Raw genomic sequence first — 6,000 nt, forward strand, 5'->3', positions numbered from 1 at the left:
ACGCATTGAATGCGCGAGTATCTTTGTTCTCAGTCATGTGTATGTCGCCTCCTCGTCTGTGTGCATCATTGCGCTTGTATGTGTGGGTCTATGCATGCGCTTGCGGAAAGGATGTAGCGGGAAACGAGGAATAGCGCCAGGATTATGACTGCATGCGCGTTGGTGCTGGCTCGGAATCAATTTTCTTCGGCGCCGGCGGTGGGAGTTCGACAGTAAAAAAGTCTAAGTTAAGTCAGACGTTTGAAACGCCCGGGGTCGGCGTAGTTCGTCCCAAAGTGCTTACTGGGCGTACGCGCCCAGCGTCGGCGCTCTTGGCGTACTGCAGGTGACGCCAGCGAACCTCGGAGAGGCGCCACACAAGCGCTGGCACAGAAGCGGAGTCCGGTTTACAGCAATCGGAGGATCGCGGCGCTCTCCGTGGCTCTTTTCTTGAAGCTAGCTCTTTCAGGCTTCCCCCACTTTCATTCGCGGTTGAAGTTGTCCTTTCAGTCCCCCCAATCCATTTTTTTCCACGGCTTGAAATTCTTTCCCACGACTCGAGAAAGGGAGCACTAAGAACATGGAGATGCATGCCCCTTTCCGGCGTACGCCAAGAGCGCCGACGCTGGGCGCGTACGCCTGCAGGCAGGGCCCTTGGAGTTGGAGGAAAGACCCTTGTGTTCTGTGGTATGCTCTTTGCGCTACTGTAACCTTGTTCGCTCCTCAACGCGCATCTGAGGTCTCAATATTTCGTCTACATCATCGTCGTTGCATAAAAAAAGACTAATAGCCCGTGTCCAAGGCGGACGCTGTTTGTCTCTTTCGTTACCTGCAGTAAAAACAGGCGAAGTTCCATTGTCTGCGATAAAACTGGGTTAACGACCAGCACATTTAGTGGAATCACCCAGGTCCTCTATCATGTGCTCACCATCACGCTGGAGCGCGCTGTGTCAGAAATATGCCCATATCCGATTAGACGCTTCCATCGGCGGAAGCGATGGCGAGAGCGGCCAGCACTCACTTTCGGCTATACTGTAACAGGGACGGGAATACGAAAACGCTGTATCGACAAGTTCGCGACTATTTCGGAGCTCTGGCCTGTTCGGGCCTCTCAGCGCGACCACACGGACATGCGACATGCTCCCTTGCCACTGATTATGCTAAGCTGGGCGAGTTGGAGAAGATGCGTCTTGGAAAATTCAGCGCAACAAAGCGACGTGTGCGAAGGAAGGAGACCCATACGAGCGACAATATTCGCTCGTCTCAGGTTCGGCATCGCCCGTATAGTGCGGAAGATCGTGTCGCAAGTTCGCACGGGTACTTGGCATTTAGGCTATGTTATTTCTTAGCAAGCCATATTTATAATAAATGTGCCTAGATGACAAAACCTGATAGTAATTTGCTGGGTCGATAATAACTGCATGGGAGACAAGAGGGTCGGTTAGAGAGGAGGCGTTGCTTCGCGAGAGGAATTCGAAGAAAGATAAGTTGAACGAATGTGGACTGAAAGACCACACGGCATTCGTAGTGACCAAACCCACGGCTTCCGCCTGTCACGCTCCATGGAGTCACTTGTTTACCAGCGTCGCTCCTAAACGTGGCGGCGAATGTAAATTGTTAATTGTGGGGTTCAGCGTCTCGAATTGCGACATGTATGAGGGATGCCGTAGTGGAGGGCTCCGGATTAATTTAGAGTATACTTAGAGCTCTTTAACTTGCGCTGACATCGCACAGCGCACAAATGTCTTTGCATTTCGCCTCCATCGAGATGCGGCCACCGTGGCCAGAGCTCGATCCCGCGACCTTGAGTTAGCAGGCGAACGCCAAAGCCACTGACCCACTCCGGCAGGTCTTATGGCGGATCCACCAGCACGCAGGCGCCACTTGGAACGGAGTTATGGAACATACAACTACAGTATAGAATATAACAACAGCAACTGGCAACAACCGCAATGATCCTGAGTATTACTGCGCTAACAAACCACTGCGGCAAAGGAAATCAGCGCGTTAATGTTTCACTTTGTTAAACAAGTTAAAGGCATCAAAACTGCTGCGCTGATAATTTCGCCTTATGATAAACTTCCTGTTCATCACTGCTTTCTTGCCGCGGAGGAGCACTATGTGGCGATCATGAATGCGGACGGAGCTGCACTGTATGCTTAATTTCTATCCACCTGAAGCTAAAATCTCTTTGCGGTACAGGTGCGCGAGAGTGCGAAAGGGCTGGCCCGGTACATCACTTGTGAGTCATCGAAAGGAATGACCAACGAACTTGAGTTTCCGTGGCTGTAGGTGACCGTTGGTTTCGTTTAGTCAACTGCTCTACTTCTGCCACGCTGCCCCCGAGACTCGCTATTTGATAGCATGTTCTGGGGGACATGTCATACTACTCATTCTCCTCCGCGGCGTTGCCTGTACAGCCCCCCTGCAGCCCATTCCCGAGCATAACCGCAGAGGGCAGATTCTAGAGAACGCCTACTTTGAGCGGTCCTCGAGCCTCTCACGACTCAGGCCCACCTGGACAAACTCTGGTCAGAAGGTGATGACGAGTGTTTTCAACTACGACAAAATACGACGCTGATGCTCAGGCCGTTTACCCCGGAGGAAACCCCTCGTGCAGCTATCTCTGTAAGACGCAATTAAGTTGCATATGGAGCCGAGGACGAAACCTTGCCAGGCGAGCGGCAGATGGCGCGAAAGCGTGACGGCGACTGACAGCAGCTTCGCATTTCGTGTCAAACACACCGAGAGGGGCAAGCCACGATATGCGCGTTGCATGTGCAGTCTGGATACGAGGGCTCTCATAGTCAGTGCCTCCTAGAATGAAGAGGCCCCTGCACTCTTCCTGTGATGTCACCACCTTGACCGGTTGACCATATCATGGCATGAATTTGGAACACAAAGCTCAAGAAGCGGCAGCCGCCGCGTTCATCGCTTCTTAACACAGGAAGAGTGCAGGGGCCTTTTCTTTCTAGGAGGCAGAGCCAGAGCGCACAATGCTGATCTTGCTCACGGTTTCAATCCTCCGAATGACTCAAAGATAACGTCAGCAGTAGGAAAAGTTGGCAAAGTGTGAGATGGCTGCACGCAGCGAAGGAGATGTCAAGCTGTCGCACTGCTGAGCCAGTACGCAGATTCTCTTACATGCCAGTTGGCGCCGCACGCGCCTGGTGCGTGGCCGATGCACTGCGAGGTCCGGCGACGGGTGCTGGGGGACATCCGCGGCAGGAAAGAGCCTCGCTCCGTCGACGCGCTGTACTCGTGCACGGGGCGTAAGCGCATGTCGTCGTCCATCAGGGACTGGCTCTGATCGCTGCCGAAGGGCTCATGGCGAAGGGCCCCGGCCGGGCTGCTCTTGCGTAGCGAGGGCTTCCACGACGTCAGGTGCGGACCGGCCAAGAGGTGCCGGTACCTGCTCGCGGAAAGGTCTTCGTTGGTATGGGTTGTTCGGCCGATCTGCGTGAACGAAGAGTCGTCGCTTTCCACAGGCCAGCTCCCAGGGGACAGTGTCAAGGGGGAGATCCTTGGATAAGACTCCGTGGACACGGCACTTGGCATTGGCGTCTCGCAATCTTCCTTGATGGCGGCTGGGTCTATGGTCACACGGCGACTCGCCGAGCCGGCGGACGCTCGGCTTGCCATTGAAATCCGCCTTTTCGTAGGTTCGACTAGTTGTGGTTTCGCCGCGATGAGCTGAGAACCGGTGAAATGCGGCGAAGCAGGCAAGGTGCCGGGCCGGGAACCAACGGCCCGGTTGGCCACGACGTCACTGCCATCTGTGGTCGGAAATAGTTCTATGCTGCCGCGGGATCTCTGGAGCCGTTGCTCTGTTTGCCTAAGCTTTTCTTCCGGTGAGAGCTCCGAAGGCCAAGACATTCGGCCGCTCACCGAGACGCCGCGGCCCTGTGTTCCGGCTGGGCGTTGCGTCGTTTCTTCCTTACTCCCACCCGCTGCCGATCCTGCTTGACTGCAAAGCACTGGAGCAGTGGCTGCTAATTGCGCGGCGCTACCCGCCAGGAAGAGGCCCTCAGGGAGGGGGCCCACCATCTGGAAATCGAATTCTGAGCCTGACCTCCTGTGGGAGGCCCGCTTGATGGCAATGCTCTGAGCAGCATCTTCTGTTTCCGAAGTGTTCTCCTGAGCCGGACGTCTGAGAGCACTTTTAAGAGGCGCGGATTTGCGTTCCAACGCAGCCTGAGATTCCTGGCCGTTCTTGCGTCTTGTAACAGTTTGCCGGGAAGATGTACCTTGCGGTGACAGCCCATCCATGCTTAGCCCATCAGACTGTCCTCAGCTGTCCTCTTCCTCGTCGGCATCCATTAGAGCACGTTCCCGGTGAGGGTAGTTGGGTAAGAGGCCCAACATAAAGCTTTTCATAAGGTTTCCTTCACAACAGAAAATTACGGGATGATCAGACATCTGACACTACAATTTTGCGAAAGAAGCTGGATTTCCCGTCGATGCTTTTACCCCTGTTACCTGGGCACAAAAAATGACATTACAGGCACCCAATGCTCTAAGTTGCTTAATTTCATTATTTCCGTCGCCGATGCTACGCACCGAGGTTTAATGTCATTTGACTTTGGGATGATGATGCTCTATAAATTTTATTAAAATGTTGATAAGCGTAAAACACTTTCGGAAATTGTTGTCAGGGTTAGAAAAATACAATAAAGGTATTTTTCAGCAGATAGTGTTCATTTGGATGTGTCTCTTGCCAACTTCGTCGGTTGTTTTTCGGCCGCGTGCGGTCACGTTACCTGTATAGACGTTTAATTGAACTAGGTGTTATAAATATATTTTTTGTTACTTAATAGAGTTCTTTATATGCAAAATATATGCTAGTTGGCATACCATGCGGACCAATTCCATCATCAAAATCAGGTCGAATGATTGGTTTATTGGTTTGGTTTATGGGGGTTTAACGTCCCAAATCGAAATTTCGACCACGTGGGGTTCTTTAAGGCCGATTCACACGACGGTCCGTTCGCCCGCGGCCCGCGCATCACGTGTTCATACGCCACTAAAAACTGGCCTGCGATCCGATGGCTCCAAGCGTATCATCACCATCATCGTCAGCCTGACTACGCCCACTGCAGGGCCAAGGCCTCTCCCATGTCTCTCCAATTAACCCTGTCCTTTGCCAGATGCGGCCATTGTAACCCCGCGAACTTCTTAATCTCATCCGCCCACCTAACTTTCTGCCGCCCCCTGCTACGCTTGCCTTCTCTTGGAATTCACTCCGTTACCCTCAAGGACCAGCGGTTATCTTGCCATCGCAAGATAACCGAAGGAATCTAGAGGAATCTGAACTCGTATTTTTACCGCTGGAACTCCATCTACACGTTCCGAGCGTTCTTGGAAACTTTGAATTATTGCCCCGTGTGGCTGATTTCCCTAATTTAAATCGGATTAACGTCGGACTCCAGCCTTTTTTTTTAATTCCCTGCGAACGGTGGGAGGAGTCGACCAACCTTTCACTCAGCTCCGTGGCGGCTTGCCGCTCTGCCATCGGCGGAGTGATACGTAGTGATCGGCGAAAGCAAAGAGTCCACGCGTATTTTTATTTCCGTGGTCCTAATTTGCAGCTATGTAGTCTCTGATTAGACCTATTTATTCACGGAAACCTAAACGAAACAAAATAAAAGCGAAAGTAAAGCGGCCACGCGACTGCCTGAAAGGCACTCCATGCATTGGTCGACTCCTCCCACCGCATGCGGGGAATTCAAAAAAAAAAAAGAAAAGGCGGGAGCCGGACGTTATTCCGTTTTAATTAGGGAAATCGGTGGCACAGGGCAATCAATCGAAGTTTCTAAGAATGCTGAGAACGTGTAGATCGAGTTCCCGCGGCAAAGAGACGAGTTAAGATTCCTCTTCAGTGCACCTTAAAGGACCAGCGGTTATCTTGCCTTCGCATTACATGCCCTGTCCAAGCCCACTTGGTCCTCTTGATTTCAACTAGGATGTCATTAACCCGCGTTTGTTCCCTCACCCACTCCGCCCGCTTCCGATCTCTTAACA

The sequence above is a fragment of the Amblyomma mixtum genome, chromosome 3 (assembly GCF_055824585.1).
Source record: "Amblyomma mixtum isolate Tamu chromosome 3, ASM5582458v1, whole genome shotgun sequence".
NCBI classification, from domain to species: Eukaryota; Metazoa; Arthropoda; class Arachnida; order Ixodida; family Ixodidae; genus Amblyomma; species Amblyomma mixtum.